Source organism: Gymnodraco acuticeps, unplaced genomic scaffold, assembly GCF_902827175.1.
Source record: "Gymnodraco acuticeps unplaced genomic scaffold, fGymAcu1.1, whole genome shotgun sequence".
NCBI classification, from domain to species: domain Eukaryota; kingdom Metazoa; phylum Chordata; class Actinopteri; order Perciformes; family Bathydraconidae; genus Gymnodraco; species Gymnodraco acuticeps.
In genome coordinates this window covers 17006-42793 of record NW_022990464.1, presented here as the reverse complement: position 1 = coordinate 42793, position 25788 = coordinate 17006, and the positions used below count along the sequence as shown (strand labels likewise).

The 25788-nt window shown below is 43.1% G+C and overlaps 3 long non-coding RNA genes across 8 annotated transcripts; 1 reads left to right on the top strand and 2 right to left on the bottom strand.

The window, feature by feature from the left end:
- Positions 1-9783: 9783 nt before the first annotated feature.
- On the bottom strand, positions 9784-10051 carry LOC117552601. The gene is made up of 2 exons (XR_004570003.1): positions 9994-10051; positions 9784-9919 (listed from the first exon to the last, which is right to left on the bottom strand). It is a non-coding gene; the product is annotated as an uncharacterized LOC117552601 (long non-coding RNA).
- Positions 10052-11507: 1456 nt separating this feature from the next.
- On the bottom strand, positions 11508-17583 carry LOC117552599. Of its 2 annotated transcripts, none has more exons than XR_004569996.1 (5): positions 17455-17583; positions 13747-14576; positions 13286-13421; positions 13099-13191; positions 11508-12892 (listed from the first exon to the last, which is right to left on the bottom strand). It is a non-coding gene; the product is annotated as an uncharacterized LOC117552599 (long non-coding RNA). The 2 variants fall into 2 exon arrangements; XR_004569997.1 differs by having other exon boundaries at positions 13298-13421.
- Positions 17584-17972: 389 nt separating this feature from the next.
- LOC117552600 lies at positions 17973-25273 on the top strand. 5 transcript variants are annotated; one of them, XR_004570001.1, is made up of 6 exons: positions 20974-21606; positions 21707-21843; positions 22693-23111; positions 23438-23579; positions 23678-23770; positions 23977-25273. It is a non-coding gene; the product is annotated as an uncharacterized LOC117552600 (long non-coding RNA). The 5 variants fall into 5 exon arrangements; XR_004569999.1 differs by having other exon boundaries at positions 20975-21606; positions 23438-23567; XR_004570000.1 differs by having other exon boundaries at positions 20965-21606; positions 21707-21849; positions 23438-23770.
- The last annotated feature ends 515 nt before the right edge of the window (positions 25274-25788 follow it).

The window sequence follows — 25788 nt, the reverse complement described above, 5'->3', positions numbered from 1 at the left end:
AACTGATGAATACCTGAGGTGCCCTGCCTCTCTCTCTCTCTGATGATGAACTGATGAATACCTGGAGGTGACCTGCCTCTCTCTCTCTGTGATGATGAACTGATGAATACCTGAAGGTGACCTGCCTCTATCTCTCTTGATGATGAACTGATGAATACTGGAGGTGACCTGCCTCTCTCTCTTGTGATGATGAACTGATGAATACCTGAAGGTGAACTGCCTCTCTCTCTCTGTGATGATGAACTGATGAATACCTGGAGGTGACCTGCCTCTCTCTCTGATGATGAACTGATGAATACCTGGAGGTGACCTGCCTCTCTCTCTGTGATGATGAACTGATGAATACCTGAAGGTGACCTGCCTCTCTCTCTCTGATGATGATGAACTGATGAATACCTGAAGGTGACCTGCCTCTCTCTCTGTGATGATGAACTGATGAATACCTGAAGGTGACCTGCCTCTCTCTCTCTGATAATGAACTGATGAATACCTGAAGGTGACCTGCCTCTCTCTCTCTGATGATGAACTGATGAATACCTGAGGTGACCTGCCTCTCTCTCTGATGATGAACTGATGAATACCTGGAGGTGACCTGCCTCTCTCTCTCTGTGATGATGAACTGATGAATACCTGAAGGTGACCTGCCTCTCTCTCTGATGATGATGAACTGATGAATACTGGAGGTGACCTGCCTCTCTCTCTGTGATGATGAAAGATGAATACCTGGAGGTGACCTGCCCTCTCTCTCTCTGTGATGATGAACTGATGAATACCTGAAGGTGACCTGCCTCTCTCTCTCTGATGATGAACTGATGAATACCTGGAGGTGACCTGCCTCTCTCTCTGATGATGAACTGATGAATACCTGAAGGTGACCTGCCTCTCTCTCTGATGATGAACTGATGAATACCTGGAGGTGACCTGCCTCTCTCTCTCTCTGATGATGAACTGATGAATACCTGAAGGTGACCTGCCTCTCTCTGATGATGAACTGATGAATACCTGGAGGTGACCTGCCTCTCTCTCTCTCTGTGATGATGAACTGATGAATACCTGAAGGTGACCTGCCTCTCTCTCTCTCTGTGATGATGAACTGATGAATACCTGGAGGTGACCTGCCTCTCTCTCTCTGATGATGAACTGATGAATACCTGGAGGTGACCTGCCTCTCTCTCTGTGATGATGAACTGATGAATACCTGGAGGTGACCTGCCTCTCTCTCTGATGATGAACTGATGAATACCTGAAGGTGACCTGCCTCTCTTCTCTGATGAAACTGATGAATACCTGAAGGTGACCTGCCTCTCTCTCTCTCAGTGATGATGAACTGATGAATACCTGAAGGTGACCTGCCTCTCTCTCTGATGATGAACTGATGAATACCTGGAGGTGACCTGCCTCTCTCTCTGTGATGATGAACTGATGAATACCTGAAGGTGACCTGCCTCTCTCTCTCTCTGATGATGAACTGATGAATACCTGAGGTGACCTGCCTCTCTCTCTCTCTGATGATGAACTGATGAATACCTGAAGGTGACCTGCCTCTCTCTCTCTGATGATGAACTGATGAATACCTGGAGGTGACCTGCCTCTCTCTCTCTGTGATGATGAACTGATGAATACCTGGAGGTGACCTGCCTCTCTCTCAGTGATGATGAACTGATGAATACCTGAAGGTGACCTGCCTCTCTCTCTCTCTCTCTGATGATGAACTGATGAATACCTGAAGGTGACCTGCCTCTCTCTCTCTGATGATGATGAACTGATGAATACCTGGAGGTGACCTGCCTCTCTCTCAGTGATGATGAACTGATGAATACCTGAGGTGACCTGCCTCTCTCTCTCTCTCTGATGATGAACTGATGAATACCTGGAGGTGACCTGCCCTCTCTCTCTGATGAACTGATGATACGTGCTGACTTGATGAATACCTGGAGTGACCTGCCTCTCTCTGTGATGAACTGATGAATACCTGGAGGTGACCTGCCTCTCTCTCTCTCTGATGATGAACTGATGAATACTGGAGGTGACCTGCCTTCTCTCTCTCTGTGATGATGAACTGATGAATACCTGAAGGTGACCTGCCTCTCTCTCTCTGTGATGAACTGATGAATACCTGAAGGTGACCTGCCTCTCTCTCTCTCTGTGATGAACTGATGAATACCTGAAGGTGACCTGCCTCTCTCTCTCTCTCTGATGAACTGATGAATACCTGAAGGTGACCTGCCTCTCTCTCTCTGATGATGAACTGATGAATACCTGGAGGTGACCTGCCTCTCTCTCTGATGGAACTGATGAATACCTGAAGGTGACCTGCCTCTCTCTCTCTGATGATGAACTGATGAATACCTGGAGGTGACCTGCCTCTCTCTCTCTGTGATGAACTGATGAATACCTGGAGGTGACCTGCCTCTCAGTGATGATGAACTGATGAATACCTGAAGGTGACCTGCCTCTCTCTCTCTCTGATGATGAACTGATGAATACCTGAAGGTGACCTGCCTCTCTCTCTGATGATGAACTGATGAATACCTGGAGGTGACCTGCCTCTCTCTCTGATGATGAACTGATGAATACCTGGAGGTGACCTGCCTCTCTCTCTCTGATGATGAACTGATGAATACCTGAAGGTGACCTGCCTCTCTCTCTCTGATGATGAACTGATGAATACCTGAAGGTGACCTGCCTCTCTCTCTGTGATGATGAACTGATGAATACCTGGAGGTGACCTGCCTCTCTCTCTCTGATGATGAACTGATGAATACCTGAAGGTGACCTGCCTCTCTCTCTCTGATGATGAACTGATGAATACCTGGAGGTGACCTGCCTCTCTCTCTCTGATGATGAACTGATGAATACCTGGAGGTGACCTGCCTCTCTCTCTCTGATGATGAACTGATGAATACCTGAAGGTGACCTGCCTCTCTCTCTGATGATGAACTGATGAATACCTGAAGGTGACCTGCCTCTCTCTCTCTGATGATGAACTGATGAATACCTGAAGGTGACCTGCCTCTCTCTCTCTGATGATGAACTGATGAATACCTGGAGGTGACCTGCCTCTCTCTCTCTCTCTGATGATAACTGATCGAATTACCTGAAGGTGACCTGTCTCTCTCTCTCTGATGATGAACTGATGAATACCCTGGAGGTGACCTGCCTCTCTCTCTCTGATGATGAACTGATGAATACCTGGAGGTGACCTGCCTCTCTCTCTCTCTGATGATGAACTGATGAATACCTGAAGGTGACCTGCCTCTCTCTCTCTGATGATGAACTGATGAATACCTGAAGGTGACCTGGGCCACTCTCTCGTCTCTGATGATGAACTGAATGAATACCTTGAAGTGTGGACCCTGGGTCCTCGTCTCTCTCTCTGATGATGAACGATGATGAATACCTGAAGGTGACCTGCCCTCTCTCTCTCTGATGATGAACTGACCCAATGAATACCGTGGAGGTGGAGCCTGCCTCCTCTCTCGTGATCCGACACTGCATGACATACCACTGAAGGTGACCTGCCTCTCTCTCTCTGATGATGAACTGATGAACTATCCCTGGAAGGTGGACCTGCCTCTCCTCTCTGATGATGAACTGATGAATACCAGGGACGGTGACCTCCGCTCTCTCTCCTCTCTGATGATGAAACTGATGAATACCTGGAGTGGGACCTGCCTCTCTCATCTCTGATGATGAACTGATGAATACCTGAAGGTGACCCTGCCTCTCTCTCTCTGATGCATGACACTGATGAATACCTGAAGGGGACCTGCCTCTCTCTCTGATGATGAACTGATGAATACTACTGAAGGTGACCTGGCCTCTCTCTCTCTGTCGCTATGACTGATGAACTGATGATACCTGAAGGTGAACCTGCCTCTCTCTCTCTCTGATGATGAACTGATGAATACCTGGAGGTGACCTGCCTCTCTCTCTGATGATGAATACTGATGAATACCTGAAGGTGACTGCTGCTCTCTCTCTCTTGATGATGAACTGATGAATACCTGGAGGTGACCTGCCTCTCTCTCTCTGTGATGAACTGATGAATACCTGGAGGTGACCTGCCTCTCTCTCTCTGTGATGATGAACTGATGAATACCTGAAGGTGACCTGCCTCTCTCTCTCTGATGATGAACTGATGAATACCTGAAGGTGACCTGCCTCTCTCTCTCTGATGATGAACTGATGAATACCTGGAGGTGACCTGCCTCTCTCTCTCTCTGATGATGAACTGATGAATACCTGGAGGTGACCTGCCTCTCTCTCTCTGATGATGAACTGATGAATACCTGAAGGTGACCTGCCTCTCTCTCTCTCTGATGATGAACTGATGAATACCTGGAGGTGACCTGCCTCTCTCTCTCTGATGATGAACTGATGAATACCTGAAGGTGACCTGCCTCTCTCTCTCTCTCTGATGATGAACTGATGAATACCTGGAGGTGACCTGCCTCTCTCTCTCTCTCTGATGATGAACTGATGAATACCTGAAGGTGACCTGCCTCTCTCTCTCTCTGATGATGAACTGATGAATACCTGGAGGTGACCTCTCTCTCTCTCTCTGATGATGAACTGATGAATACCTGAAGGTGACCTGCCTCTCTCTCTCTGATGATGAACTGATGAATACCTGGAGGTGACCTGCCTCTCTCTCTCTGATGATGAACTGATGAATACCTGAAGGTGACCTGCCTCTCTCTCTCTGTGATGATGAACTGATGAATACCTGGAGGTGACCTGCCTCTCTCTCTCTCTGATGATGAACTGATGAATACCTGAAGGTGACCTGCCTCTCTCTCTCTGTGATGATGAACTGATGAATACCTGGAGGTGACCTGCCTCTCTCTCTGATGATGAACTGATGAATACCTGGAGGTGACCTGCCTCTCTCTCTCTCTGATGATGAACTGATGAATACCTGGAGGGTGACCTGCCTCTCTCTCTGATGATGAACTGATGAATACCTGGAGGTGACCTGCCTCTCTCTCTGATGATGAACTGATGAATACCTGAAGGTGACCTGCCTCTCTCTCTCTCTGATGATGAACTGATGAATACCTGGAGGTGACCTGCCTCTCTCTCTGATGATGAACTGATGAATACCTGAAGGTGACCTGCCTCTCTCTCTCTCTGATGATGAACTGATGAATACCTGGAGGTGACCTGCCTCTCTCTCTGTGATGATGAACTGATGAATACCTGGAGGTGACCTGCCTCTCTCTCTCTGATGATGAACTGATGAATACCTGAAGGTGACCTGCCTCTCTCTCTCTGATGATGAACTGATGAATACCTGAAGGTGACCTGCCTCTCTCTCTCTCTGATGATGAACTGATGAATACCTGGAGGTGACCTGCCTCTCTCTCTCTGTGATGATGAACTGATGAATACCTGAAGGTGACCTGCCTCTCTCTCTCTGATGATGAACTGATGAATACCTGGAGGTGACCTGCCTCTCTCTCTGATGATGAACTGATGAATACCTGAAGGTGACCTGCCTCTCTCTCTCTGATGATGAACTGATGAATACCTGAAGGTGACCTGCCTCTCTCTCTCTCTGTGATGATGAACTGATGAATACCTGGAGGTGACCTGCCTCTCTCTCTCTGTGATGATGAACTGATGAATACCTGAAGGTGACCTGCCTCTCTCTCTCTCTGATGATGAACTGATGAATACCTGAAGGTGACCTGCCTCTCTCTCTCTCTGATGATGAACTGATGAATACCTGGAGGTGACCTGCCTCTCTCTCTGATGATGATGAACTGATGAATACCTGAAGGTGACCTGCCTCTCTCTCTCTCTGATGATGAACTGATGAATACCTGGAGGTGACCTGCCTCTCTCTCTCTGATGATGAACTGATGAATACCTGAAGGTGACCTGCCTCTCTCTCTCTGATGATGAACTGATGAATACCTGAAGGTGACCTGCCTCTCTCTCTCTGATGATGAACTGATGAATACCTGGAGGTGACCTGCCTCTCTCTCTCTCTGATGATGAACTGATGAATACCTGAAGGTGACCTGCCTCTCTCTCTCTGATGATGAACTGATATGAATACCTGGAGGTGACCTGCCTCTCTCTCTCTGATTGATGAACTGATGAATACCTGAAGGTGACCTGCCTCTCTCTCTGATGATGATGAACTGATGAATACCTGAAGGTGACCTGCCTCTCTCTCTCTGTGATGATGAACTGATGAATACCTGGAGGTGACCTGCCTCTCTCTCTGTGATGATGAACTGATGAATACCTGGAGGTGACCTGCCTCTCTCTCTCTGATGATGAACTGATGAATACCTGGAGGTGACCTGCCTCTCTCTGTGATGATGAACTGATGAATACCTGGAGGTGACCTGCCTCTCTCTCTGTGATGATGAACTGATGAATACCTGGAGGTGACCTGCCTCTCTCTCTGATGATGAACTGATGAATACCTGGAGGTGACCTGCCTCTCTCTCTCTCTGATGATGAACTGATGAATACCTGAAGGTGACCTGCCTCTCTCTCTCTCTGATGATGAACTGATGAATACCTGGAGGTGACCTGCCTCTCTCTCTCTCTGTGATGATGAACTGATGAATACCTGAAGGTGACCTGCCTCTCTCTCTCTGTGATGATGAACTGATGAATACCTGAAGGTGACCTGCCTCTCTCTCTCTGTGATGATGAACTGATGAATACCTGAAGGTGACCTGCCTCTCTCTCTCTGTGATGATGAACTGATGAATACCTGAAGGTGACCTGCCTCTCTCTCTCTCTGATGATGAACTGATGAATACCTGAAGGTGACCTGCCTCTCTCTCTCTGATGATGAACTGATGAATACCTGAAGGTGACCTGCCTCTCTCTCTCTCTGATGATGAACTGATGAATACCTGAAGGTGACCTGCCTCTCTCTCTCTGTGATGATGAACTGATGAATACCTGAAGGTGACCTGCCTCTCTCTCTCTCTGATGATGAACTGATGAATACCTGAAGGTGACCTGCCTCTCTCTCTGATGATGAACTGATGAATACCTGGAGGTGACCTGCCTCTCTCTCTCTCTGATGATGAACTGATGAATACCTGGAGGTGACCTGCCTCTCTCTCTCTCTGATGATGAACTGATGAATACCTGAAGGTGACCTGCCTCTCTCTCTCTCTGATGATGAACTGATGAATACCTGAAGGTGACCTGCCTCTCTCTCTGATGATGAACTGATGAATACCTGGAGGTGACCTGCCTCTCTCTCTCTCTGATGATGAACTGATGAATACCTGGAGGTGACCTGCCTCTCTCTCTCTCTGATGATGAACTGATGAATACCTGAAGGTGACCTGCCTCTCTCTCTGATGATGAACTGATGAATACCTGAAGGTGACCTGCCTCTCTCTCTCTGTGATGATGAACTGATGAATACCTGGAGGTGACCTGCCTCTCTCTCTCTGTGATGATGAACTGATGAATACCTGGAGGTGACCTGCCTCTCTCTGATCCTCTCACAGATCAAAGATGCTCCTTCCTGTGATCCTATTGGTCAACACGGCGGACGAGTATTCGCCCAAAACATCTGCCAACGATCAGAGAGGTTGGGGGGGGGGGCTGACACTACGCTGCAGTGGGCTGAGACTCACACAGGTGAGAGTGTGCGTGCGTGCGTGTGTGTGTGTGGGGACCCTCACCTGATCCCCTCACCTGTCCTCAGCTACCTGTCTAACCCTCACCTGATCCCCTCACCTGTCCTCAGCTACCTGTCTAACCCTCACCTGATCCCCTCACCTGATCCCCTCAGCTACCTGTCTAACCCTCACCTGATCCCCTCACCTGATCCCCTCACCTGTCCTCAGCTACCTGTCTAATCCTCACCTGATCCCCTCACCTGTCCTCAGCTACCTGTCTAACCCTCACCTGATCACCTCACCTGTCCTCAGCTACCTGTCTAACCCTCACCTGATCACCTCACCTGTCCTCAGCTACCTGTCTAACCCTCACCTGATCACCTCACCTGTCCTCAGCTACCTGTCTAACCCTCACCTGATCACCTCACCTGTCCTCAGCTACCTGTCTAATCCTCACCTGATCACCTCACCTGACCTCAGCTACCTGTCTAACCCTCACCTGTCCTCAGCTACCTGTCTAACCCTCACCTGATCACCTCACCTGTCCTCAGCTACCTGTCTAACCCTCACCTGATCACCTCACCTGTCCTCAGCTACCTGTCTAACCCTCACCTGATCACCTCACCTGTCCTCAGCTACCTGTCTAACCCTCACCTGATCACCTCACCTGTCCTCAGCTACCTGTCTAACCCTCACCTGATCACCTTACCTGTCCTCAGCTACCTGTGGGGTTCCCCAACAGCACTGACCGTCTCTTCCTGGACCGTAACGTTCTTAGCGCTCTGCCGGCCAACAGCTTCTCTGATCTGCCTCTGGACGAGCTGGACCTGTCTCACAACTATGGCGTTATATTTGTGCCTCTATCCTGAGCACGCAATGAAACATGTTGAGCATAGAAAATGCTATTGAGCGCACTTGAACAGTTTTGAGCAGAGAAATATATGTCCTCTCATAAAACTCCAGCTCCGTGCGCAAGCAGACCGCTGCACGCGCTCTCTCTCCCCCGCTGGCTCGACCTCTCCAGCCTGTGCGCGCTCAGCTTTGCCTGCGCTCGCTCAAGTTGTCACAGCGTTACAAATGTGCCACAAAACCAACCAATCGGAGAACTCGAGAAGGTCAATTCTGATTGGCTGGTCCAGCGCCATGTAGAGAGAAGAGTTGCTACAGCGGAAGTCCAAAATGCTTGATCGTCACGTGGTTCAGAGAGACTCAGAAAGTTCCCGGAAGTTCGTGGCGGGCCATTTGAATCACGATTTGAATGCATTAATACCAGGATAGAAATGCAATTTTTGGTAATTAGTGGTCAATAAAGGTTTTGATTTGCAATATTTATAGAACATATCGATATGTGTATGTAGTTACATCAATGTGTTGTTTTTATTTTTTTAAATGTGCTAATATTTGAGGATTAAGATAAAATAAGAAGTAGGCTACGTTATTGATACCAATCGAAAATGTAAACATCTTAAATAGAAATAACATAGCAGAAAATAGACATAGTGTGAACAGCTATCTTACCTGTTAACATACATGTTAGGCTAACGTTGCCTTGGTTACAGAGCCTGTTGTTTATTGCTTTGAATTCTTTAAAACAAATATGATCTTCTTGAACCTGAATGGTAGTCAGGAGCATCACATCCTAATGTTTGATATATTTAGAGGGAAGGAAGGAAGGCTTCAAAATTCTGATTAGATTCATTTCTACCATTTCTTTCATTCATGGTGGTTTCAGTAATCCCCTGGTAGCTGAGGACACAAGTCATCTACATGAGTAATGTCTTCTGTATGACTTTCAGAAAGGACAGGAGACCCACCGGTGACTATCTAGCAGCAGCAGCATGATGATGATGATGATGATGATGATACATGTGTTGTTTTAGGAACATCCATGTAAATAAATGGAATTCAATAAACATTGAATAGCATATCATGCAGTTTGTCTGAGCCTTTTCCTCCGTGTTGTCCGGCATATCGTCTCCCCCATGGCTTGCTGGGCTGCCGGGGGATGCTCAGAGGAAGGAGTACACATAAAAGTTTCCCTGCTGACACAGAGAGGAGGAAAGAAGGGCTGGCTCAAGTCAGCAGGAGCAATGTAACTATCACAGAAGACAACAACAGCAACAACATATGTGAGGTAATCATATTGTTCACAAAACGAAGACCACACCATTGGGAAGCTTAACGTCTATTTAATCAAAAATAAAGAACAGGGAGAGGCTTGCAAAGCTCTGGGAGGTGAGACTCAGGCTCAGGGTGAGGGTCTCAGTGCAGGTCTTCATGCTCCATTGAATCCCCCTGGGGTTCTTGTGCTGAAAGAGGGAGACAGGAGAAAGGGTTAGATACATCTATAGGATGGGACATTGCTGACCTATTTTAAACGTACCTTGTGTTTCCGCTCTCACTTAAGTCCCTCTCTCTTTGCCATCAATCCAACATCAGCTGAGCTGCAACATAATACAGACAGGTAATAATCAACAGAATCACAAGGACATTATATGGCTCTGCTAAAAACACTCACCCATAAGTTATGTTTTTGTTTACTGTTTGGAAGTCTCAAATATCCACTCTAAATCCATATCAATGGCGATGTATCACACAAATAGCTCTCTTCCTTATGATTGTGTAACGTTAACTATATTATACTAGCTGGAACTCCAAAATGGATATCCTCATTTCTCCACCCACTACAATCACACGCCCAATGTTATATTGAACTAATATGTAACTCCCTCCACCCCGGATAGAAGCACGTTAAGAAGCCCCTTTTCTCTCATTCCACAACGTTGGAGGAAATAACATTAAGAGAACAGATTAATAGGCTGTTCATGGTTAACGTGTGTTGCTAACTTTAGCCGGTATCCTAGCCTCATCTGTCCGGTTGAAAATTAACTCAAGCATATGCCCATTGTAGAACAGCAAACAGAAGTTGGTCCAGGTTCTGGTCAACCCAACATTGTGATAGAGAGAGAAACATGTTTTGTGATTCTGCCACCTCTAATGCTTACAGCAAGTAATCAATACCTCAGAAGGGTTCATGTAGCTACATGTAGGCTACGGTTTGTTAGCGGTTTGCTTAAACTACCCCTATAGCTATGATGCCGGCTAGCAAACTCAGGCATTGCAAACAATAACGTGATATCAGAAAACTAGAAATGTATAACTCACCTGACACTGTGGCTATTCTCTTCATTCGAGTCATGTCCTGTAAATGTCAACGATAGATGTGTAATTAGAACGTCAACAGCCTGATGGCAACGGAAAATCCCTCTCTCATCTCAGATAGAAGATATGATTGGAGACGACCAGCCAATCAGAATTGACTTTCTCGAGTTCTCCGATTGGTTGGTTTTGTGGCACATTTGTAACGCTGTGACAACTTGAGCGAGCGCAGGCAAAGCTGAGCGCGCACAGGCTGGAGAGGTCGAGCGAGCGGGTATGGAACGCCTCAAGTATGGAACGCCTCAAGTGCCACTATCCTATGGAACGCCTCAAGTGCCACTATTCGCCCGTTTAAAACGCGCGTTTTTTGTAAAAAACGCGCAATTTTCGCGCGTAACACGCGCGTTTTTTTAATATGATAATGAGCCCCACCTTCTGTTTTGCATAGCCAGTACATTTAAAGTGTGTGCAACCAATCAGTGAAGAGTTAAGCCAGACTAAAGCAATCTGTTGATGAAAAGTTTCTGTAACCTACCCCATTGTGAGATTTAGATAGAAAATAATCACAATAATTAAATCTAAATTAAACATTTACAGTAAATAATATAAAGTATAAACATATCTACAGTCACAATTTCATTAATGTTATTCATACTTTCTGTTGTGTAGTTTATTAATGTTCCCGTGCTTTCAGCTTCCATCCAGTAATATAATCAGTAGAGGAAAAGTGTGTGTGTGTACAAGATAGATATTAACTTTACTCCACAATTTCCTACCGTATTATTAAATAAGTCTGCTGAGGGGACACCTGTAACTCAATTCATGTGATTTTTGGGTGATTTATTCAATAAAAACCTCTGTATTTTCAGAGTTAATCAAATGACAGCCACATTTTTATCTAAAGTGTCTCAAACACGTTTAAGGAGTGCAATGCAACTGAAAGGTACACTAATAAAAGTAAAACGTTGTACCAACAAAAAAATATTAGAGTAATCAATCACACGAAATATTTTACAATGACTCAATTTCTTCAGATCAATCTGTATATTTTAACACCAGAGCACATTTATTTGAATGAAAAACAAGTTGTTCACACAACCAGCTTTGGCCTCTGAGGCAGCCATTACCTGATCTTAGACATGTTAATAAGTACCACAGTTAAAATGCGGTAATATGTGGGCCGCTTCCAAACATCAAACTCTTAGAAAAAAGACATGTCCTTATTATCCACTGCACACTTTTTTAAAGCAACACTGACAACGTGCGCCTGTGAGACATGTAATCTCTGAGAATGATTAGACATGCATAACTTCTACAGTGAAAATCGGTCATACTGTAAGTGCAACTTCTGAACACAACACTTTTTCGCAAATGTTTTACAATGCATAATTATTATAAAACCTTGGTTTTAGAAACCTTACCATGTAACAATGGTAACTGTGAGTGAGTGCAAACAAAGTGTCTACCAGCTGGGTTCTCGGTCTATTCACTTTTGGGCTCATCTTTTTCCCCTCCATCAGGACTTTTTGCACAACTTCAAAAGTGGATTGCAGTTATTTCTGATATCTTAAGTTCAGTCAGACAACTCACGTGTTCCTTTAACATGTTTATTAGAAGCAGCATATAGTTGAGTTTGGCGACTAGGCTCGGGCATCATCACTCCATAGATATACATAGCACGATGAGTGATGATTAAATAACTAACCCAGAGCCTACAGGTGGAAGCTGGGGTGGTGGTGGGGCAGCGAGCAGCAGCGACGTAGAGGTAGCTGCGGCAATAGCAGCAGCAAGCAATGCATGGAGAGAGATCTGGCAGGTTAAATAGAGCGGCATATTAAGGAGACTCTGTTTGGTTGGTTGTAGAGTGGCAAGGGGGCGTTATGTATGAATGCAGCATAAGTGCTCGAGTTGACTGCCTGAACTAGCTCGCAGGCTTCGCCCCATTTCAGTGCGTATATGAGCCCGAAGAGCATGGCAAAAGCTGTCGCAACCGAGGGCAAGCCGCTGAGGACCTCTGTTCCTTCGATGAGAACCTTGACGTCTTTGGGTCGATGAAGCTGATCCTCTTTCCCAGTGTCAAAGGCTTCCATTGTTGCCTGCTCCAGTTCTCCAGCCTCAGCGTCCTGCAGATCATGCAAAAAAAAGGGGAATGGATGAGGACCACAGAGCGTAGTTCAACAGGCCTGAGGCGTCAGTTCAGTCGGCCCAAGAGGAAAGCTCAGGAGGTCATCACAAATGACTATCTTTCTAACCAAGCAGTTATTTGCATGCAGTACAAATATGTTTTCTTTTATGAACAAACTTCTTGTGAGTGAGTGGGAGGTCTTACCTGGAATTCTTTGATGAGATGGTCAACAGGTTCACCCAAGTAGATCATTAGAGATTTGAGGATGCATTCTCTTCTGATGGCGATGTCCACAGTCTGAGTAAGAACAGAGATATATATAATAAATTAAATGCAAATAAAGGAGGAGTCAGCCACTGATCCCACAGATAAAAAACTCATTCATAGATACCTCATCCAAAACCTGCAAGATCCCGGTGGTCTTCTGTTTCACAACTCCTCCCCTGCTCCTGATGACCTGAGTGTTTGTCCAACTGCGCCAAGAACTTTGTCTCTAATGGAATTGTTGTTATGAAATCAGCATTTACCTAGAAAATATAAGCAGCATAGAAAACAAAAAACACTGAGAATTTATAATACACATGTTTTTTATAAAGAGCCAATGGTTTGATTAAAAGTACTCCAAGTCAGCTTGTATGAATGTAACATTTAAATTAATTAATCCACATATTTATTGAAAACCACCACCAAATAAAGACACTAAGAGTAATAGATGTAAAGCTTATATTGTGATATATATTAAAAAATAAACGTCAACATATTTGCCTCGGCTGTCTATAGTTGTTAGTTAGTTGGGCCCTCAATTCTTCTCCACTACAGGCTTACAATCAAGGGTTTCATCAAAATAATTACCTCTTCCATGTGAAAAAGTGCCACCGCTCCAAGAGGCCTTCAATGCTTGGCCTCCGATGCACTATTTCTTGTCTTCAGTATCCAAACGCCTTCGCCATCTTTTCTTTTATTGATTGCTGGTTGTTTCTTTTCTGTTGTTCTGCCAAAAGAGAAATCGTCTCTTGCTCCATGCTTTCTGGAGTCTCACCAATCGGCAAGGATGGAAAATGGTTGGCCTCAGCTCGCCTGGCTCTCTTTAAAATTCTTCGCAGGGTAGGACTCTTCTTGAGACTTGGTCTTCAACGAGTTCACAGCAAGCTCTGCAGATGATTTGAGCTTGGTGTCAGTCTAGATTGGTTCTTTGTGTACTCTGCATTTCCTCTCTGTAATTGACATTCTGTGTCATAGGAGAAGACCGGGATTGGAAACACTTTAGGCCACTGCTGTGTTCTTAATGATTCTGAGGAAGAGCCGCTAAGTAGTACTGTGTCATCTGTATTCACAGATCCAGAGGAGTCTTCACTGTACAGTCCACTTGTAGGGGTACTATTTAATGGTATCTCAACTGGGTACAAGACCACAGTTGTAGAATCGGGGTCTAATTCGACAACTTTGATAACTGTTAAATCTTTAATCGCATGTGTAGATGTAAGATTAACAAATGTGTTCCAAAAATCAGTGTCTTTATACTGTAGCCTTATGTAATCTTCCAATCCACATGAATTCTTGACCTCCTCAATGAGCTCTTCCATTGAGTTGGGAATCTCATTTCGAAGCTCCAGTCTGACGCTGTTGTGGTCGTTCAAGATGATCAGCAATCGAACAGGTGGTTCAATATCAGCCATGGCGCTCTAAGAGAAAAATAGAAATAGAGATGTGAAGAGGGAATTAATGAAATGCAGGTGTACACTCAATACATTCTTTCTTTTCAAATTGCATTGTGTTGTACTTTACAAAGTATTACATACAAAGTTCATATATATATATATATATATATATATATATATTAGGGCTGTCAAACGATTACATCACAGCTTAAAAATTAATTAATCATGATTAATCACCATTCGAACTATGTCCAAAATATGTCATTTATTTATGTATATTGTTGGGAATGGAAAGATAAATGAAAGAAGGCGGATATATCCATTTAACATACATGCATGTATGTTTATTATAACATTGTTCTGTGTGTCAAAATGAAAGACAGCCCACTAAAATTCGTTACTCAAAGCCTATACTTTATTTTAGGACAGTGGTCAACATTTTGGTGATGTAAAAATATATAACACGATGTTGTAAACTAAAGTTACATTTACAATATCTTTATCAATTGAACTTGAAAAAGTCGCTCGTCAATATGAAATTAACACACTTACTCTGTCCTTAAATTGACGTTTAACACCAGAATTTCTACTCTGGTAATAAATACAAATTCATAGTCTTATCTATTTATTTACAATAGAAAACACGCAGCCCGCCTGTTCATACTGTTTACAGGCCACCAAGCCTCAGTTAAGAAAAGGTAAAGTTAATATACTTAATGTTTGTCTGAGTATATTTACCTTTGAATCTGGCCATGACTCATGCTGGTAGACCGCTAACGCTAGCATGCTTTATTCAGACATTGACTTTAGCCTTTAGTCAGGGGCGGACTGGGACACAAATTCAGCCCGGGACGTTCAGACGCACCGGCCCACACACCGGGCCGCCGCCCACGCATGCGGGCCACCCTTGTAGCCTACAGATAAATGAATGATACATCTACTATGCTCATATACTGTATACTGTTATGGCTAGATTCCCCAGAGTCAAGCCATAACATAAAAGAGATGGACAACAGGAGTAAGGTGCAAAATGAAACCTTCCTTTAGTTAAGGTTTCTTAAAAATGTCCGTGTCATGTGTGAAGTGTGTCAAAGGGGCTGACTGTAGGAGTCAGTAACGTGAATGTACAATTGGGATTAAGGACAAAGTACAGCTAATGGGTATAGTCAAAAATGGTTGCCTGTGCCTGTCTGTAAACAAAAAGAAGTGCCAATGCACATGCAGCTCAGACATGCAATCAATGCCATGTGGTCTAACCAACAAATGATTCTAATAGTCATTATGAGAGCACCAGTATTAAATAACCAACTTCAAGGAATACAATATCATGCACAGTAATGTCAATCACTAAAATGAATGCAATAGTGAATTGGCCACACATCTCTGTGTCCTTATTATGCAATATTAATATTATTGAATATTAATATTATTGAATATTAATATTATTTAATATAATTATTTAAAATTATAATATTAATATTATATAATTTAACTTGGAATATCATGAGCACATGACTCTATCCTAATGCATCTAACTGTATGCCCAATATAATAGTCTGGCCAGCCCTGCAGCCCGTTCTAGGTTCTGATTGGCTCTCTAGGTTAGCATTCTAGCTTCTGACTGGCTGTCCAGGTTGTCAATCACAGCCGTGGGCATATTATACTAGTCGTAACATCGCTAAACTTTTTTCTTGACGGTTTTCTCAGTCAACTAATGCTATTGCTAACAGTAACATACATGAACACAGCCCTGCACCTGCTGTCATTATATGCCGGGTCTGTGGTCCATCATCTTCCTTCTCCTCCTTATTACTGGGAGCGGGAGCCCTTCTACTAAACAGCTCTGTGATTTCGAAAATGTTCCAGCATCTTCGTGTAGCAATTTTGTTTTTTTCATTCTGGCTTTTTCAGCCCCACCCTTTCTTTGTTTACTGTTCTCCATCTTGTCTTTCTCAATTTCGCTAGCTAACTTACTGATCAATCATCAAACGAAGCTAGGGAGCTTGTCTGATGAGTGGACCTCGCGGGCCTCGCCCTCTTATCTCTCCCGGCCCAACCCCTTCAGTTCATCTATTAGCCTACTTTCGAAAACATAAGATTGACAAGTTTGACAACCTATCAATAGCCCCGTTTACATGGAATGCTTTTCCGATCATATCCCATCACTAAATAAAGCGATCCACGTTCACTACATGGGCCAAGCATTAAGCTGATTACAATGTCACCTGTACCGAAGTGGGCCGATCGGAGTGGGGCAGTGGGCCGCGTCGATTGGTCCGACCGGCCCACTTCGGTACCGGGCTACCGGCCCATCGGGATTCGTCCCGAACGTCCCGATGGCCAGTCCGCCCCTGCCTGTAGTCGAATTGGAGTCATGGGTGGGTAGTGTTTTTACAGTCCACTAGTTCGGTTAAGAACATTTAACGTTACAGTTAATGTTGTGTTGAGAAATATATGCTCTGCTGAATGTTCTTCACTGGATAATGCGTGGTCTGAATAAAGCATGCTAAACGTTAGCGCATGCTAAACATTAGCACAAGATAAACGTTAGCGCATGCTAAACATTAGCACAAGATAAACGTTAGCGCATGCTAAACATTAGCGCAAGCTTTTACGGCCTACTCAGTCAGTCACGGCCAGACACACGTAGGCTAACGTTTCCCATAAATAACGTTACATTTTCTTAAATGAGCTACCGGACTGTAGTAACGTTAGCCACCCATAAATCCAAGCGGGCTAAAGGCTAATGTCTGAATAAAGCATGCTAGCGTTAGCTTATAAGGGCTATCAACAGCCGGTAAGACCCACAGCCAGAGTCAACGGAAGATATACTCAGACAAGCGTTAACGTTTCGGTATGTGAAATTATATTAATACATATATTAACATTAGTTTATCCTTACCAGTATCACATGTGCTCGTTTTCCAAGTGTCAAAGACTGGATAGAGGCGGATGAAGACTGCTGGTTACGACGATTACCTCTGTCACTACCATGGTCACTACCGATCTGTACTGCGCATGTGCGAGATGGTCTGCTACATACGGCAACCCAAATGGGACACTTGACACAGTGGTCTTTGGCTAAGCAGAAAAAGAACACCCGACAATATTAATCTGAACGAGAGAGATTAGTTAGTTAGTTAGATTAGTTATTGTTATTACAACGTGACTTCATATTATAACGTGACTTCTTGGCCGCGGGGGGCGAGCTTTACAGCTTTACAGCTCTCTCCTGAAAGACTGAGAGGCTCTGATAACCTCAGCTCAGTGAGGTAAAGGCACACCTTTATATGATCATTATAGTTATAAAAAAATAAGAGAATAGGTGAAAAACAGATATAAAATACTGACAGTACAAATAGGTTGTTATTAATAAATAAGAATACAGTTTGAAAGGGGAGTGATTTGTAAAATATCCATAAAGAAAAAGAAAATCTGCTTACAGTTCTGTTTCATATGGATGTTGAGAGATGTATCCATAGATCTCCTAATGTTGCTCTCAAAGTGTACCAGCTAAAATATTGCCTAGGGCGGCAAATTGGTCAGGGCCGGCCCTGCCCTGCCCCGCCCATTTATTTAGCTTCCGGTTTAGTAGACAACGAAAAAAGTAAACAATTAATTATATTTAGCCTTTAGGAACAGTGCTTTGTAATAACTCTCAGTACCAGATTAATTACCTAACCAAAACACATTTACTACCCAATAGCATAGTTCCATCCCCTGAAGACAAGGAATGTGTCATAGTAGAAATGTGCAGCCCAATGAAAGAAGGAAGCATAAAGCTTGTACATTTCTATAACCCGTGTAAAAATCTTCACATTGAAACTTTACAGACAATAGCAGGGACGAGTCATAGAAGGGAAGTATGGTGTGGTGATTTTAATGCTCACAACAGCCTATGCGGAAGCAGTCAAACAGACAGTAATGGTGATGTTAGAGGAAAGATCATTGTTTTGCCTTAATGATGGACAAAAAACAAGAATAGACGTGAATAGGGGGACACAATCATGTTTGGACCTCACACTTGTGACGGATAGTTTAGTTAAATCGTGTGAATGGAATGTAAACGTGACTATACCATAGGAAGTGATCATTACCCAGTATTCTCTATCATCAACACAAATAGGAAGTGAGTATATTTTCCAGGTGGTGCTTTGGTAAAGCAGACTGGGAGAAATGTAGAATTCGCTGTAAGGAGTCAGCACAATTGTTAGCATTAGAAGGAAGTATAGAGGAGTGCTCAAATCAAATCACAATGCACATTAAAGAAGCAGCAAATATAATTATACCAAAAAGAACAACAGAGGGTATAGGAAGAAAGTGGTGCCGTGGTGGAATGAGGAATGTAGCAGAGCTATTAAAGAACAAAACAAGGTATTCAGTAACTACAGACATAGCATTAACATCACACTTGTGTAAATGGATGGAGAAGATGACATAGACATGTCTTAGAACAAAGAGGGTTGCTGAGTAATTTCCAGACTGGTTTTCGCAAAGGAAGATCCACAATGCTTTGGTTAGAGTGATCAATGAGGTGGGAATACAGTGTGAAGACACTGAAAATGAAAGAGGTTATGTATGGCAATAGTATATTTTGACATTGATAAAGCTTATGACTCTATGTGGAGGGATGGGTTACTCATCAAATTAAGTGACAGGTGACAGTAACAGTGACAGTAACAGGATCTTGGCTCAGACAGGAAATTCAGAGTTCAAGTAGGGGCAGAGGTTTCGAAAGACTTCAATATAGAAAATGGTATTCCCCAAGGGAGTTCAATCAGCCTGATATTATTTAACATTATGATAAATGACATATTGACTAAGTTGGACGGATGCATCAAATCTGCGTTGTATGCAGATGACGGGGACATATGGATAAGGGGAAGAAATGTTCCAGAAGTGGTCATACAACTGGGGTTTCAAACTGTCAGCAAGCACATCTTGCTTCATGACATTTACAAATAAACGCAAGATGGAGACTGAGAAGCTTACATCATATGGAAAGCCGATGAATGAGGTCAATGCATTTAAATATCTGGGGCTATGGTTAGATAGTAAATGTACATGGAAAAACCATATTAAACATTTGGAAACAAAATCCCAAAAAGTTTTGAACCTATTAAGAGCAGTGGCTGGATGAGACTGGGGGCAGACAAACAGGCACTAATTGACATCTATAGAGCAATTATGAGGACAACTCTGGATTACGGGTGTATAATATATATGCAGCAGCAGCAAAAACGTCATTACTAAAAATGGATAGATTACAATACAAAGCATTACGGTTGTGTATAGGTGCAATCAACAATTAATCAATCATTATCACAATTACCTCAAAATATAGCCAACACAGATAGATAGATTCAACTTATTGTCATTACACAGTACAGGTACCGTGTAACGAAACGGTTTCTCTGCATTTGACCCATCCTAGTGTTAGGAGCAGTGGGCTGCCATTATGTACGGCACCCGGGGAGCAGTGTAGGGAACGGTGCTTTGCTCAGGGACACCTCGGTAGCACTTGGTATTTCCGGGACTTGAACTGGTGACCTTCCAGTTGCCAAGCCCCTATGGACTTCGCCACCACCGCCCGATGGTTCTAAGAACAAGGAAGAGTGTGTTGGAGTTGTTATATATATCCCAGACTTTAAAATATCAATTTCAAAAAGAGCGTCAGATCAATTATCAGTGAGCAACAGAAATGCTGGCTGTAATAATAGGATTACAGTGGGTTGAAGAGGTCAGACCAGATAGGGTGGTGATATGCACAGATTCATTATCCATTTTAAAAAGTATACAGTCAACAACAACTGTCAGAAAATAATTACTCATATAACTTAATCTAGGAAATCCTGATAGCTAGACTCAGACTGGATCACACAGCATTGAATGTTACTCTATGTCGTAGGAACTGTGGAGTTAAAGAAAATGTGGAACATATCATATTACACTGCAACATGTACAAAACAGAGAGGGAAAAACTAAGAGACAGGGAGAGTGGAGCCTGATGGGGATACTGGGAACAGAAGGTGAGGGGGTAAGAGCTACCAGGAAGGCCATTCTTAAGTATTTGAGTGAAAAAGGATTGATTGGAAGAATTGAAAACAACGTAAACACAGTGGTATAATTCCACAAGTGCTGACAGGATGATATGTTGATACACGCTCTTGTACAGTAGGGGGCGGTATGCACCTTAAAGTTGTTTGCAATCCGCCAAAAAACCGAGAGAAGAAGAAGAAGAACGATTATACATCCATGGAACGACCAGACACATGGCAGCAACGTTCCCATCTGCTTCATTCATTTCTCCTGTTCAACAGGTTAGTAGTGTGGACACAGATTATGTCATATTTCGATCAAAGAAGTGTCTTTGAAACTGTTTTATGTGTAGTTTAATGTCATTCTGTGAGCTACGCCACTAGCGTGTGGCTAATGGCGCCCGCTAGCTTCTTTAGCGCAGGCTGTTGCTCCCTGAATAATGTAGGGCTCTACCATGTTACCATGTGTATGACTCCCTTGCACTAGTTTGGCTTACATTTCAAGTTTATTCTGTTTGTATAAATATGTGAAATGCTGGTCTGAGGTCATAATTGTTCATATTATTTAAATGCTAAAGCGCTAATGCTATGCTAATAGTGTGCCTGTACAACATAGCAATGTTAAAGTGAGTACAGTCGACCGGGTTGTGTGTGTTATCTGTAATCACTGTATTATATACTGTAAATGAAAAAGGCTTTAATCCTTCATCAAAGTCATAATATGGCATGTGGATTTATGTCCATTTCTCATTAGAGATACATATGTCATACGGTTATTTTGATTTGCTAAAAGTATGTTTACATTCTCAGTTAGCTTCAGGCCTCACTGAGGAGAAGTATTGAGGTAGAAAGCTGGTGAAGCCATTTCCTGCTGTCATTATATTCTGTTTGCACAGATAATAAAGCTGGTTGACAAGAAGGACGTCGTTTTCATTCGACACAACGCAGAGATACATGTGGCGTCAACCCAGACCGGTTACACAAAGAATGATAAATAGAGAAAACAGATATCATTTGTAAGTGAATTTATTAATTAGTTTAATACATTCTGGCTAGAACGACCACACAAACGGCAGCAACTTTCCCTCTGCTTCATTCTTTTCTCCTGATCAACAGGCTTATTATCTGATTACCAGCTCTGCACAGCGGACAGGTAACAGTAGCAGCAGTGGAGATGGAGCATCAGAACCTGGAGGCTTCTACTCTCCTGAAGAAGAAGAAGAATACAGCAACAAGGATCCATTTGAAGATAGGTAAATGTAAATATTACAGTAATAGTGTACTTGCATTGTGTGGGTGTAAGGGTGTAACTTTGGTTTGCGAAGTGGGGGGGACACAAAACAGGGGGCAATGAAACATTTTCTCAATTTAATTCCATTTCCTGCCTTTCTACAAATATATTAGGGACTATAGTGTTAATAAATCCAAGAAAAATGTGTAGTGTATATAATGAGTGTGCACACTTATCTAGTATCCTATCCATGTGAACCTGTTTTATTTGTGATGACCTCACATCCTCTAGGGGGGGGTACTAGTATATATTTCAATCATCAAAAATCCTGCTTGCTCACAAGCAATAACACATATTTGATCAACTCCTCTCTCCTATCTTTATCTGACCTAGTCTGCATTCTTTCTTTTTATTTATGCATATTTTACTAATCACGCCCCTTTCAAACTGTGTTTTTTATTTTGTACTGACCTATTGCACACAGTGGAATGATTTATTAACTCATTTTATATACAACTAATATTACATAGATGGAGATGATGACCAAACCTCCCTGAGCTGACGTTATCTCTCTCTGTCCCACAGGAGAGAGCTCTCCCTCTCCTTATTGTTGAAACGGCTTCTAATCTCCGTTAGCTCCGAGCTAGCACCAAATACTAACAACGTCTCTCTTTCTATCTCTCACATCCTCCTCCTCCTCCTCCTCCTCCTCCTCCTCCTCCTCCTCCTCCTCCTCCTCCTCCTCCTCCTCCAGAGAGAGAGAGATAATTTTATTTTGAGTTGTGCATTGTTATTTGTGCTTGAGAAACATTCCACTTGAACTTTATTTGAACAAACTTAGTAGTAATTATTGTCCTATATTTTTTTTCAGATTTCACAGCTGCCTGGGCCTAGCAGCAAGAACCTCCATCTGTCCCTGCCCCCAGGTCAAGATCTACCGTGGCTCAAGGGCCTTCACCGCAAAGGACCAGAGGACCATCATCACTACAGTGGCCTCCATCTCCATCTGCCACAAGATTAAGATACACCTCGGGACAAAGGCCTCCACCACAGCCATCACGATCAACCCAGCCAGCAAAGAAGTCTCGCCTAGCACCGCCTCGGTGAGACTCCAGAAAGCATGGAGCAAGAGACGATTTCTCTTTTGGCAGAACAACAGAAAAGAAACAACCAGCAATCAATAAAAGAAAAGATGGCGAAGGCGTTTGGATACTGAAGACAAGAAATAGTGCATCGGAGGCCAAGCATTGAAGGCCTCTTGGAGCGGTGGCACTTTTTCACATGGAAGAGGTAATTATTTTGATGAAACCCTTGATTGTAAGCCTGTAGTGGAGAAGAATTGAGGGCCCAACTAACTAACAACTATAGACAGCCGAGGCAAATATGTTGACGTTTATTTTTTTAATATATATCACAATATAAGTTTTACATCTATTACTCTTAGTGTCTTTATTTGGTGGTGGTTTTCAATAAATATGTGGATTAATTAATTTAAATGTTACATTCATACAAGCTGACTTGGAGTACTTTTAATCAAACCATTGGCTCTTTATAAAAAACATGTGTATTATAAATTCTCAGTGTTTTTTGTTTTCTATGCTGCTTATATTTTCTAGGTAAATGCTGAGTTAATGCGCATAACAACAATTCCATTGGAGACAAAGTTCTTGGCGCAGTTGGACAAACACTCAGGTCATCAGGAGCAGGGGAGGAGTTGTGAAACAGAAGACCACCGGGATCTTGCAGGTTTTGGATGACGTATCTATGAATGAGTTTTTTATCTGTGGGATCAGTGGCTGACTCCTCCTTTATTTGCATTTAATTTATTATATATATATATCTCTGTTCTTACTCAGACTGTGGACATCGCCATCAGAAGAGAATGCATCCTCAAATCTCTAATGATCTACTTGGGTGAACCTGTTGACCATCTCATCAAAGAATTCCAGGTAAGACCTCCCACTCACTCACAAGAAGTTTGTTCATAAAAGAAAACATATTTGTACTGCATGCAAATAACTGCTTGGTTAGAAAGATAGTCATTTGTGATGACCTCCTGAGCTTTCCTCTTGGGCCGACTGAACTGACGCCTCAGGCCTGTTGAACTACGCTCTGTGGTCCTCATCCATTCCCCTTTTTTTTGCATGATCTGCAGGACGCTGAGGCTGGAGAACTGGAGCAGGCAACAATGGAAGCCTTTGACACTGGGAAAGAGGATCAGCTTCATCGACCCAAAGACGTCAAGGTTCTCATCGAAGGAACAGAGGTCCTCAGCGGCTTGCCCTCGGTTGCGACAGCTTTTGCCATGCTCTTCGGGCTCATATACGCACTGAAATGGGGCGAAGCCTGCGAGCTAGTTCAGGCAGTCAACTCGAGCACTTATGCTGCATTCATACATAACGCCCCCTTGCCACTCTACAACCAACCAAACAGAGTCTCCTTAATATGCCGCTCTATTTAACCTGCCAGATCTCTCTCCATGCATTGCTTGCTGCTGCTATTGCCGCAGCTACCTCTACGTCGCTGCTGCTCGCTGCCCCACCACCACCCCAGCTTCCACCTGTAGGCTCTGGGTTAGTTATTTAATCATCACTCATCGTGCTATGTATATCTATGGAGTGATGATGCCCGAGCCTAGTCGCCAAACTCAACTATATGCTGCTTCTAATAAACATGTTAAAGGAACACGTGAGTTGTCTGACTGAACTTAAGATATCAGAAATAACTGCAATCCACTTTTGAAGTTGTGCAAAAAGTCCTGATGGAGGGGGAAAAGATGAGCCCAAAAGTGAATAGACTGAGAACCCAGCTGGTAGACACTTTGTTGCACTCACTCACAGTTACCATTGTTACATGGTAAGGTTTCTAAAACCAAGGTTTTATAATAATTATGCATTGTAAAACATTTGCGAAAAAGTGTTGTGTTCAGAAGTTGCACTTACAGTATGACCGATTTTCACTGTAGAAGTTATGCATGTCTAATCATTCTCAGAGATTACATGTCTCACAGGCGCACGTTGTCAGTGTTGCTTTAAAAAAGTGTGCAGTGGATAATAAGGACATGTCTTTTTTCTAAGAGTTTGATGTTTGGAAGCGGCCCACATATTACCGCATTTTAACTGTGGTACTTATTAACATGTCTAAGATCAGGTAATGGCTGCCTCAGAGGCCAAAGCTGGTTGTGTGAACAACTTGTTTTTCATTCAAATAAATGTGCTCTGGTGTTAAAATATACAGATTGATCTGAAGAAATTGAGTCATTGTAAAATATTTCGTGTGATTGATTACTCTAATATTTTTTTGTTGGTACAACGTTTTACTTTTATTAGTGTACCTTTCAGTTGCATTGCACTCCTTAAACGTGTTTGAGACACTTTAGATAAAAATGTGGCTGTCATTTGATTAACTCTGAAAATACAGAGGTTTTTATTGAATAAATCACCCAAAAATCACATGAATTGAGTTACAGGTGTCCCCTCAGCAGACTTATTTAATAATACGGTAGGAAATTGTGGAGTAAAGTTAATATCTATCTTGTACACACACACACTTTTCCTCTACTGATTATATTACTGGATGGAAGCTGAAAGCACGGGAACATTAATAAACTACACAACAGAAAGTATGAATAACATTAATGAAATTGTGACTGTAGATATGTTTATACTTTATATTATTTACTGTAAATGTTTAATTTAGATTTAATTATTGTGATTATTTTCTATCTAAATCTCACAATGGGGTAGGTTACAGGAACTTTTCATCAACAGATTGCTTTAGTCTGGCTTAACTCTTCACTGATTGGTTGCACACACTTTAAATGTACTGGCTATGCAAAACAGAAGGTGGGGCTCATTATCATATTAAAAAAACGCGCGTTTATTTGATCAAATAAACGCGCGTTTTACGCGCGAAAAACGGGCGAATAGTGGCACTTGAGGCGTTCCATACTTGAGGCGTTCCATAA